The sequence below is a fragment of the Polypterus senegalus genome, chromosome 7 (genome assembly GCF_016835505.1).
Source record: "Polypterus senegalus isolate Bchr_013 chromosome 7, ASM1683550v1, whole genome shotgun sequence".
In the NCBI taxonomy this organism is placed as follows: Eukaryota; Metazoa; Chordata; class Cladistia; order Polypteriformes; family Polypteridae; genus Polypterus; species Polypterus senegalus.
Genome location: NC_053160.1, coordinates 138,463,343 through 138,475,848, shown reverse-complemented (window position 1 = coordinate 138,475,848; position 12,506 = coordinate 138,463,343).

The window sequence follows — 12,506 nt, the reverse complement described above, 5'->3', positions numbered from 1 at the left end:
CAAACACTTTCAAAAACATCCAAACAAAAACATCTTGCATTACATGTGTTGCATCAGCAAAAAAATGTCAATGCATAATATGATTAAAAATGCAAAAATAGCAATTTATGAGTAGAAACTGTATAAAGTCTACTGTAGTAGTAAAAAAGAGGGAAGGTACAATGAATCATGTTAATAGATATAAGTACATTTGAAATTGTTGGAAATATGATATACACAGTTGGAAAAGCTCTCAACAACAAATTGCATATAGCAAATATTAAACATTATTATACAGGTAAAGAAGTACTAAAAGCCTACATAAATTCCTTAAGTTGCCTCCCAGAAAATGATGAGATGATAAAATTGAAAACAAAGGTTAAATGTACAAACTGAATGTGCATGTGTGGTGCACTGTCCATTCAGAAAATGGAAGTACTGGACTATATAATCGGTGGAGAAGTGTGACAGAACAAAATAGTCATTTTTAATTTTTTTTCGAGATTTTATTAATTTTATTGCAATAATTCCATACAAATCAATCAGTTTTTACAAAAAGCAGAGAACAAGTCGACCCCCAACCCTGAAAGGGAGAGCAAGGCCACTGGAGTAAAATTTAAGGCTTGTAAACATACCTAAATTGAAAGTTTGATAAGCCAATAGAGATGAATGGAGAAGAAAAAGAAATACAGAGATAATTGCTTCCTCTGGCTTTAAGAGCTTATTTTAAAATATTACTGATTAGATCCTGCCATGTTTTGAAAAAAATCTGTACAGATCCTCTGAGTATTTGATTTTTTCCAGTTGCAAATAGTATAAAACATCGGTTTCCCACTGACTTAAAATAGGAGAGTCAGGATTCTTCCAGTTTAGCAAAATAAGTCTGCGTGCCAAAAGTGTAGTGAATGCAATCACAGTTTGTTTGTCCTTCTCCACTTTACACCCAACTGGAGGAACCCCAAACACAGCTGTTAAAAATAATCATTTTTAAAGAAATCTCTAATAAATATTCTGTTTTAGATCAGGTTGGTCAGTTATTTCATTAAGGGTCACCAATCTGAATGGCCAGCACAAGTTAACCACTTTGTCATTTAAGTTTCTGGCATGTAAGCATCCACCCGTCCATTAACAATCCCTCCTAATCCCATTTATGTAGTATCCAAGGCACAAAACAGCTTATCGCTAGGCAAAATCACTTATTAACACATACTCATTCACACTGCAGTGCTAAACACTGTACCGTCCTTTCTAAAAAGAACACGTACTTTCATAAATTTCTTTATGAGAATTTTTCAGACATAACCACTGCTACATATTAGTAAACCCAACATATTAAACTAAGTAACAGTCATTAGCAACATTCCATAGGAAGATGCAAAGAAACTTTACATTATTGTGATTGCAAAATCCAATACACTAATTATGGAAATATAGAAATAAATGAAAATAAATCCCACTTAGAAATAACCACTTCCTTTTTATTTTAATACTACTGTCATACCTGGCAGTTCATATTTGTGAATAGAATAGTGCAAAGAGCATAGAAAACAGACTATCCGGAAACAGGTCAATGTAATTAGATCAAATGAATCATCTTTCACAATCCCAGCCTGAAAGAGGCAATTGTGGTGCATGCTTCTTTAAATTGTTGGTTTAAACAGTGATGATTCCATATCAATGTGGAGTGCATTTCTATTATGTCATTTGGGTACCCTCACTCCCTTAGATTGTTAACTCAGCAATAATTGCTAGTTAATGATTCTGAGTGATAACCTGGCTTTTAAGTTATAGTGATTTCCTGCCATGAGGGATTCCATCTGGTAAAACAATGCCTCTATCTCCATAGTACGGGCAGTCAGACAAAAACTTTGAACAACTAACAAAGTTATGAAACATTGAATTGATTTTGAGTTTAAGCTCAAGTTTGAAATGCACATTATCCTAACAAAAATCTCTATAAATGAAAGGATAATTGGGGAATCATCATTCACCATGTTATCCGCAAACAGGTGTTGTGTATTGTTTAATTTAAGTTTGGAAATACAATGTCCCAGCCAGTCGGAGCCTATTCTGGTAGCTTCGTCAGTTAATCAGAATCCAATCATAAACCTTAGTCTTCTGCAGGCCACTCTTGTATGCACTAACTCATACTAGACCATTTGAGATTTGCCAGTTACCTTAACTTTAGTCCCTTATATTGAGAGTAGATACTAAAAGAAGACCTGCAGATGTATGTGGAGAATATGTAGACAACATAAAGAAAACATCCAAAGCTTTTCATTTAAGCTATGACCAAGGACAGTGAGTTAGTAATTCTATAAACATGTTTGAATGATGCTGCACATTTCTGAAAACTGCCCTTCTAGTTCTAGTTCCTGTTCCTGTCTTGTGATTAACTTCACTTTTATTGCTTTAATTCAAGTTAAATGGTGATTCAAAATGAGTCTAGTGTGAGTCTGTGCATCAGTGGGCACTATGATGGTTTTTTCTTTGTGCCTGTTGATGTCAGGATAGGCCTCAGCCTCCCATAACCCTGAATTGGATTAATCAAATTTAAGAATGTTAAGTTGTGTTTTGGGAAAATTAATCGTAAAGGGTTTACTTTCAAGGCAGTGGGCTCAAATACCCAACTTAAACACTCTGTGTGGAGTCTGCACGTTTTCCCCATGTCTTTCTTTGGATTGTTCATCCCATACCCAAAGATATAAAGATTAGGTTAACTGGTATTTCTGAACTCGCCCTGTATGAATCTGTGTGAGTCTATGAGCCAGTGTGTCCTATAATGGGGCTGGCATCCTTTCCTGGGCAGTTTCTCATTGTTTGCCCAGTGTATGGAGTTTTCTCTCTCAATATCCCTGTATTGGAAGAAGTAGGCTTAGAAAAGGAACTAAAGGTTAAATATTTTCATCCTTATATTTTGACTGTGTAAAATGTTACAACAAGGTTAAAATGGTGATTATTTTCCATAGTTCTTCTGTATTAAAATTAGTAGAAGTACTGTCAGCAATTTCAGATTGCTTTGAGTCAGACGACTACATACCATAGTGCATGGCTCTTACCATTGCTGGAATTTGCATTCCTCGGTTTAAAAAAAAAAAAAAGAGCACCGGGGGACTTAAACCAAATGGACTCATAACTTTAATTGCACTTAAAGGGAATGTTTACCTTATATCAAAGTGTTGAATAGGTTCCAGTCTGTCTGAAGGAGGAAGTGTTACTGATACTAAAATGAAGTGCTCATTTTGTACCATCCATCATTTCTGCTGTTTTTGCACACTTCATTGTATTAGACCAGCAGTGAGATACTGTATGTCTACATGAGTACACCATAAAATTTAGTTTTATTATTTTTGCTGTCATGTATTTATTTAGAAGATTTGATTTATTCTTAGTGCTGTCATTAGAAAACTGGTTCAGAATGCATGCACAGATTTAGAAATATAAATCACTGATCCATTAATTTTCTGAACTCTTTTTTTAAAGTACAGGTTCATGAGGGTCCAGAGGCTTTGTCAGCATAATTGAGCCCCAGGAAGGAAGCAACACTGGTTGAGGAATCGATTCATTTTAGGGAGCAAATATACAATAGTAAGAGAAAACCAGTAACAAATAAATTACCTTATAACAAATGCATACTATAAATAAACTAGTAGTAACATACATATAGTATACTATGTGAACGCCACCCGGGCACAGACAGGCGGACATAAATTATAAAGTCTAATGTGCTATCTTTTTAATGCTGGTATAGACAAAAATAAAAACTCCAGTTATTACAGTTTCTGAAGAAAGTCAACTTTTGGAACTCATATGGAGCATGTTAATAATTGGAGATAAAGAATCTACATGGATGACCTAAAAATGAAGATAGAGCATGCTAATGCTAATACAAAGTCAAAATCTGGTCAATCTAGGCCAAATTACCATTCTTTCCATTTATGAACATTTTACAGTCTGGTATCAATAAGTATGGTAAAATGATGTGATATGCTGCATGTTAGATATCTGATATTCAGTTGTTGCATAGTAATTCTGATGTCTTGTTTCACACACCTGATGGATTTGAGTGAATTTCTTTGTACTGTGTACACATGACAGTAAATTTAGCCTATAGATATCAAAGGCACTAAAGCAGTACACCAAGAAAAAAGAGAGATTGAAAAAGGAAAGATACCAGACAGCTATGCAGTAGTTTCAACTGAGGAGACCCTCAGACATGGATACTGTGTTTAGTTCTTCCATAAACGAGAACCAATAGGGTTCTTCACAATATACTGAAGTAAAAGCACAGGTAAAAATATAGAAATGTTTCAGACCCATCTAATGAAAAAGAAAGATGAAATTACAACAAGATGGTAATGTGATATTCTTAGCATACACTTTAGAAAGTATTAGGATTTTAAGCTTGAAAAGTTAGTTTTTTAGACCTTTTTAAAACTATAGATGAATACAGCTCCTCTGTTTGAAAATGGGCACCTGAAATTGACAAAGCCAACAACCAGCAAACAGTATGTTTGTGCCCAACAACAATAATATTGTTAGACTGTCAGTGGAGTACATACGCTGCCTATACTGAAAAATATTTACAGAGAGATGTTTACTTTATTTATCTAATTTAAGGTTATTTAACTTAAAATAATTATGTTTGCTGCTATTACATTGCTTTTTCTAGTTACATTCACAAAAATCTGTTAGATGTCACATTATCACAGTTAGCAGATGATGAAACAAAGCGTTTAAGCTATTTTCTTTAAACAGAAGCATAATCAGCCCCAGAGACTGTTGTCAATACTCACCTATTTTACATGAATCTTACTGAAAACTAACAATGTTCTATTACTCATAACAGAGCATTCCTATTTTTCTGATACACGATTGAATTTAGTTGGTGTACCTTAAAATAAACAAGCTTTATCTGCATGATAATCCCCTTTTTGTATAAAGTTTGACATTTTGTACAAAGCTCCATCCTTTTGTTGCATTTTGGTCCAAGGGATCCCCACGCTTTTTTTTTACAGGAAAAAATGAAATACTATTAGTAAATTGTGTTTTATATTTTTTTCCTCAACACCATGGGTTTTGTGTGATTGTGAAAGCTGATTTCTAACAAGTTTTTTGATACATTGGTAAACTTGCTGCCCACTCTTCTTTACAAATGCATCTTTTTCTCTGCTTCTAGTACAGCATGGTAGTTACTGTTAAGATTACTCAAAAACTATAATCAAACAAAATAAATGAATAAATGTTTCTTATTCTTTATTCTTTGTGTTGATATACTATAAAAGGTTTTAAATCTGTTCCCTCAAAATAGTTGAGGTGATGCTTCTAAAAACCAGCTGGAAATGTAACTATAAATTTGTAGATTTACACGTAAAAAATTGTGCAGCTTCTTACCATCAAAAGTAAATCTCAAAAAGCCATCTTTTTAGTGTATAAAAAGTATTCACCCCTTTGTAAGCTTTCATATTTTATCATTTATTATACAACGTTGAATCTCAGTGGATTTTATTTGGTTTCTTTGTCATTGATCGGCAGGAAAAAGAAAAACACTTTAGTGTCAAAGTAAAAATAGATCTCTGCAAAATGACCTAAATTATTTTCAAATATGAAACACAAAATAGTCGCATTGGTATTCACCAATTTTAGTCAGTATTTAGTAGATGCACCCCTGACAGCCATTACAGCCTTGAGTATGTATAAACACAGGAGTCTGTGTAAACATGTCTCTATCAGCTTTACATATCTGAACTCTACACTTTCTCCTCATTCTTCTTTGCAAAACTGCTCTAGCTCTGTCAATTTCCTGGGGATTGAAAATGAACAGCATTTTTCAAATCTAGTCACAAATTCTCATTTGGTTTGAACTCTGGCTCGCCACTCCAGGACATAAACATTGTTTTTTAGCTATTCCTGTGTAGCTTTGGCTTTATGTTTGAGGCCGTTGTCTTTCTGAAAAAAAAAATCTCCCATCTCCCAAGGCACAGGTTTCTTGGTGACTACATAAGGTTTTCCTTCAGGATTTCCCTGTATGTTGCTGTATTAATTTTACTCTTTATTCTCAAAAGCTTTTCAGGGCTTGATGCAGAGATGCATCCCCACAGCAGGATGCTATCATCGTGCTTCATGGTGTGGAGGTTATGTTTTTGATAATATGTAGTGTGTGATGGTTTACACCAAGTATGGTATTTAGTCTCATGGCCAAAAAGTTGAATTTGGCTCTCCAGACCAAAGAGCCTTCTTTCAGCTGACATAAGAATCTCCCGTGTGCCTTTAGGAAAACTGTAGCTGAGATGTCATGTGTGTTTTTTCACTTTGCCAGTCTCCAATAAAGCTGCGATTAGTGAAGCACCTGAGCAACAATTTTTGTCTTCACAATTTTTATCATAAGTCACTATAGCTTGAAACTCCTTCAGAGTTATCATAGGTTCCTTGGTGGCCTCCTTCACTAGTCTTCTTGTTGAACAATGACTCAGCTTTTGTGGCTGGCCTGCTTAAGGTAGAGTTACAGCTGTGCCATGTTCTTACCATTTCTGGATTATTGATTTAAGTGGACTCTAAGGGGTATTCAGTGATTTGGATATTTTATTGTCTCCATCCTCTGACTTGTGGTTTTTAATCCCCTTTTCACAAAGTTGCTTGGAATGTTCTTTTGGCTTCACTCTGTCAATAATGCCACGATATTGACTTATCACCAGTTGGGCATTCCAGAAACAAGTACATTTATGCTACAGTCAATTGAAACATGTCGACTGCAGACAGGTGATCACCATTTAAATAATAGTGATCATAATAATAATTATGTGACTTCTGAAACCAACTGGCTGAATCTTTGATTATTTAGGTGTATCATATTAAATAGGGTTCAATTAAACATTTTATGTCTTATATTTGTAATTAATTTAGAGATCATTAAAGAGTTCTGTGCCAAGAAGGCCAAATTAAATACACCAATGCATCATGATTTCAGTATTGTATAGCAATAAAATTTGAAACCATCCAAGGGGGGTGAATACTTTTTATAGATTTACAGATTTGTACAGATTTTCCTTACAAAGAACTTTTTGCTCTTTATGATAGTTTCCAGTTGCTTACAAACATGAATTTGTCTAAATAGTTATGAAAATAGACAGAAAATAAATCAAAGTGGCTGTTTTTTGAAGTAATGTTAGTTGTGTGCATTTTGCCATCTTAAGTCATAATTATAACTAGAAAATGAAACATCAGAGTCTGGAATGATGGTTTATGTATTTTAATATGACTGTTGACTTACAGTAGTACATTTACAATATATTTGCTGTATAACCAACAAACATTCTGTTTAACCATAGGCAGCATCCTGTGCTTATTAGAAACTGGATGTATTTCTTATTAGAAGTGGAAATGTTCTTAAGCAATTTAATACATAACTTTAAATGCACAAGACAGTACCTCTTAACTGTTTTGTGCTAACAAAACAATATTTCAGAAGATGCCATTTTATTAACTAGCGAGATGGTTTAGATTTTGAAAAATATGATTATGTTTAGAAATTTGACTTCATGTGGGAATTTCATTTTAAATTTACCTTGCACACACACCATATTTAACAAGTCTAAATTCTTCCAGATCAAGAAATGCAGTGTTAAGAATAATGAGAGAGATTAAATTAGACCATAAACATTTCTGTCCCAAAAATAAATCATGTTTGTCTTGTGATTACACTAAACGTCTATGCTTTTTCTGACAAACTACATGAATATGCAAGAGCTTATCCTGCTCAATAAGCCTAAAATAGATACAAGAGTCCAAAATTAGCTATGCCTGAAGAGATCCTCTTACAGAAGTAAGACACAATGAAGAGTGTAATATAAAGCACAAAAAAAATAAAACAACACATCTTAATATTCACTGGCATCCATATCTTATAGACTGGGCAGCTTTCCTGTTTTTTCTCTGTGTTTCATTCCACCTTACATCACTTTCTGTATTTCCTCTTACATTGAGTGGCCACACATCCACCCTGTGAGTGGCATTTCCTCTTACATTGAGTGGCCACACATCCACCCTGTGAGTGGCATTATTTGCTGCAACTCAGTTATATACTTCACATGGAAAAAGTCCATGTCCATTTAACCCAGTCCCGGGCTTTAAACTTTAAAGATGTCCATTTAACCCTGTCCAGGACAAGTTTCAAGTAATGTCTAGATTTATGGAACAGCATTTAAGCCACATTGCATCCCTGTGGTCATGAGTGTGTCATATTCCTCAACCCATGTCCATTCTAATTCAATGTGTGGTTGTGGGCAGATGGTGGCAATCCCATCAGCACTGGGTACAAAAGCAGGAACCTGCCCTGATAAATACACACTCCAGCACACACCCACACTCATTGATGCTCTTTCTCAATATAAAGTGTTAAAAGCCAGGTACAGAGGATTTTATGTGTGTATGAACACATTATAATATCTATGTAGTTGGTCAGCATGGTGCTGTATTTCCCTGTGAATGTCTTTAATGTTTTCTATTAGGAACTAGAAACCAGGCAGAAACAGAGTAATCCTGTCTATGTTTTATTTCCATTGTGTTTCTAAAGATTACTAGGAACAAACTAGAGTTTCTTGGTATAGTTGGCCCCAGCTCTATATACGACTCCTGTGCCATCTCAACACAATGATGGTGACTAATTAACAGCTGTAACAGCAGATGACAATCTTTTTTTTACACTTATGCTGTTATAAAATGCCTGCTTGAAACATAGGGATTGCTTTTATTATTTACGATACTTATTTTTTTGCAAGATGGAGTAGTAATAGGTGTTTTGGACCATATACAAATCAAGCATTTACTGACATTGTTCAGCTTGACTTGGAAATTATTATCTGTGGGGAAGCGCTAAAGAACCTGGAAGAAACGTGAGTCCTGCACAAGAAAAAAAAAATTACAAAATGTGTGCATGGTATAAGATTCAAATGCATTCTTGGAATTCATCAAATGTATTGAAAGTTCAAGCACTTTCTATTTGTGTTCATTTACCTCATCAATTAAACACCTATAACATTTTTGTATATTTAATATTTTTGTAACAATGAGTCCTCCAAAAATAACACTGATAATATATGCATTAGAATACACAAAATTTGGCATTTTACAATAATGTAAATATCTTTTGTAGATAAGAGATTCCTACTCAAGTGATTTCATTTTTAGCTAAAAAACTAAAATTTCAGCTTCCACGGACCAATATGGATAGCAGGTCATTTGGGCACTTTCATTTAATTTAACAGTGTCAATAAAATGTTGAACTATTATCTACATGTAATTTATCTGCAAAGTTGTTAATAGTGTAACATACAGACTGAGTACATTTATTCATTGTATACATAACTCCATATAGATACAAACTGGGGTGTTTGGCCATTTGTGTTAAATTCTAGATAAAGTTACCTGACTTTTGCTTTCAATGCTTGCATTTTTTACTTTTGTGGTTATGAAGATCATTTAACTGACTTGGTATGACTTCACCAGAAGAACTTAGTAGAAGTTGCAGGGATATGTGCAAATCACTGATGTGATGTTGTGTTCCCTACCATAAGTATGACTCTGTTGGCATTTCAGTTCTTCAGGCACAACTATGTAAAATATGAAAATATATAACTTGAAATAACCTCTCTCAAGATAAATTTGAAACAGTAAGTTAACTGGCATGCTCTGTATGACACCAGGTGATTTTTGCATTGTATGTGAATGTGCCAAAAAAGTATATAAATATAACACAAACAAAGGGGAAAATTAGAATGGTATTGATTTGCACCATATCAGCTATGTGGACAAGTACTTAATTTTATGTTAGTTTTGATGAAATTGATGTACAAGCAGTGGCGTTTGTGCATTAAGGGGTGGTGGAGCCCTACCAGAGGTTATGTAAAATGAGTTATAAGCTGCCCTCTGTAATTTAACTTATTATTATTATTATAACAACTGCAACGTTGTTTTCTTAAGATTTTTTTTTTCAATTTTCTAACATTGACTCAATGTAATTATTTGCCTTGAACCCTGTGGCTGGTGCTGCAAGCTTTTTTCTGGCTTAGAGGCTTAGAGGCCAATATAAAAAAACTTCATTAACAAGACATTGTGCTGCATCTTGATTTTCACCCACTGCCTGAGGAGAACAGCACTAAATTTGGAAAAGACAGCAAGGACATCTAAATGTGCTTCTTACAATTTGTGAAAATGTATGAGGCTTCACTTTCCAAAAAAATGTAGAATCCTGGGGCCTCATGCATAACGCAGTGCGTAGAACTCACACTATAACATGACGTAAGCACAAAAGCCGAAATGTGCTTACGCACAGAAAAATCCAGATGCAGGAATCTGTGCGTTCGCCAGCTTCCGCGTTCTTCCGCTACATAAATCCCGGTCAGAGTGAAAAGTAATGTTCGTGCACGCGCCTGCTGTCCCTCCCCAACTCCTCCCAGAATTACGCCTCTATAAATATGCAAATCAATATAAATAGCCCTTAAGCTCAACGTTCTGTGAAAAGACAATGACAAAAGCAAGAGGGAAAATGGAATACCTAGTTGAGGCAAGGAAAAACTTACTATTTGTTGGTTTAAACAGTGGTATAAACAAAAAAAGGAAGTTGATCGAGTGACATAGCGTATCGGAGAAACTCGAAAGCTCAAGTTCACAAAGTTGCACAGTGCCCGAAATAAAAAAGAAGTTGTCAGATATCAAAGTCGCCATGAAAAAGCAAGTCATAGCCCACTGTCTGAGTGTCATGTGAAAGCTTATTAGGGTACAGAGAAAAAAAAAAGGCACGCAGTGGGGAAAAAGCATGAAATGTCAACTTCATCCTCGAAATTTCCACTTTAATCACGTAGTTTATTTTGTCATTAAAGTAGAACATTATAAACTTTATCTTAAAATCATTTAATTAACTAGTTTCTCAAATCACATTGTAAGTAAAGGACCAATTGTGAGCGGAGTGCCAGATCCTTGCTAGCGTAGCAACACCGTGTCCTTTAATTATTAACAATATACAGTAGATTATTTAAATGAAGTTAAAGTTTTATCTGTATAATATAATAAACATATTTTGCTGCATTTCATCTTAAAAATGATATCATCATCGTGTGTAAATACACTCTTTATAAAGTGGCTAAGGTTGTGCAATATTATAACTGTACTGCAAGTTTACAGTGAGGTAACTGTACTAATAAGTACCAACAGTTCTACAAGGAGCAGTTGATGGACTGATTGAGTGCATTTAGAGTTTTTGGGATGAAACTGTTTCTGAACCGAGAGGTCTGTACAGGAAAGGTTTGAAGCGTTTGTCATATGAGAAGCAGTTCAAATAGGAAGCATGGCTGAGGCAGCCTGTGCTTGATGCTGTATACCGATAATTCTCTTTCCGATCAGCTTCTCTGAGTGGTGCAGTGAGAGTAATATGGAAAAAGATGATCCGCTGTGGCAACCCCTAACGGGAGCAGCTGAAAGAAGAAAAAGAAAGTGCAGTGAGAGTAACAATGCTAAAGCAGCTATGGTATTTAGAATAGTTTGACCATTCCGTGGACCATTATATTGTCACTGGTTAATTACAATCAGATGCATTAAACTAATAAACAATATGCAGTTAATTTCAGTGTATTTATAAAACCGCGTCAGTAAAAGAAAGGATAACCACACAGGAACAGTAGCACTGCTTTGACGCTGGATGCCGCCAGTTTGCAAAACTGAGCAGAGAACTTGCGTATGACAGGGTATGAGGTACTGTGGAAATGTGTGTGGCTTTACGCCAAGTTTAGGTTTTATACATCGCGATTTGAATGTGGAAACGTTCTTACGCAACATTTCTGTGCGTACGCACCGTTTATACATGAGACCCCTGGTGTAGAAAGAATAGGCATGTATCTATCACAGTGATCTGATGGTAATTGAGACATAGCAGGCACCAGCAATATACACTGATTGTTAGGAGACCTGGGTTCGCTTCCCGGGTCCTCCCTGCGTGGAGTTTGCATGTTCTCCCCGTGTCTGCGTGGGTTTCCTCCGGGCGCTCCGGTTTCCTCCCACAATCCAAAGACATGCAGGTTAGGTGGATTGGCGATTCTAAAATTGGCCCTAGTGTGTGCTTGGTGTGTGGGTGTGTTTGTGTGTGTCCTGCGGTGGGTTAGCACCCTGCCCAGGATTGGTTCCTGCCTTGTGCCCTGTGTTGGCTGGGATTGGCTCCAGCAGACCCCCGTGACCCTGTATTCGGATTCAGCGGGTTAGAAAATAGATGGATGGATGATTGGATTTTTTAGTGATGTAAAAGGTGTATGAACTTTAGCAAAATAGGGACAGACATTCTTTTTTAAAATGATATATTAATGTTTATAGTTGAGAAGTCTGCGCACATCAGAAAGATTCTGACGTGACCCAACCAGAATTGTTCATGACAGCAACGTTTCTATCTATAAGTAGATAGAAAGAACTTTATTTGTCCCCAGGGTGGAAATTTAGCTTTTATCAGAATCTTAATAAATTCATACTTAGGCAGGTAGATAAAT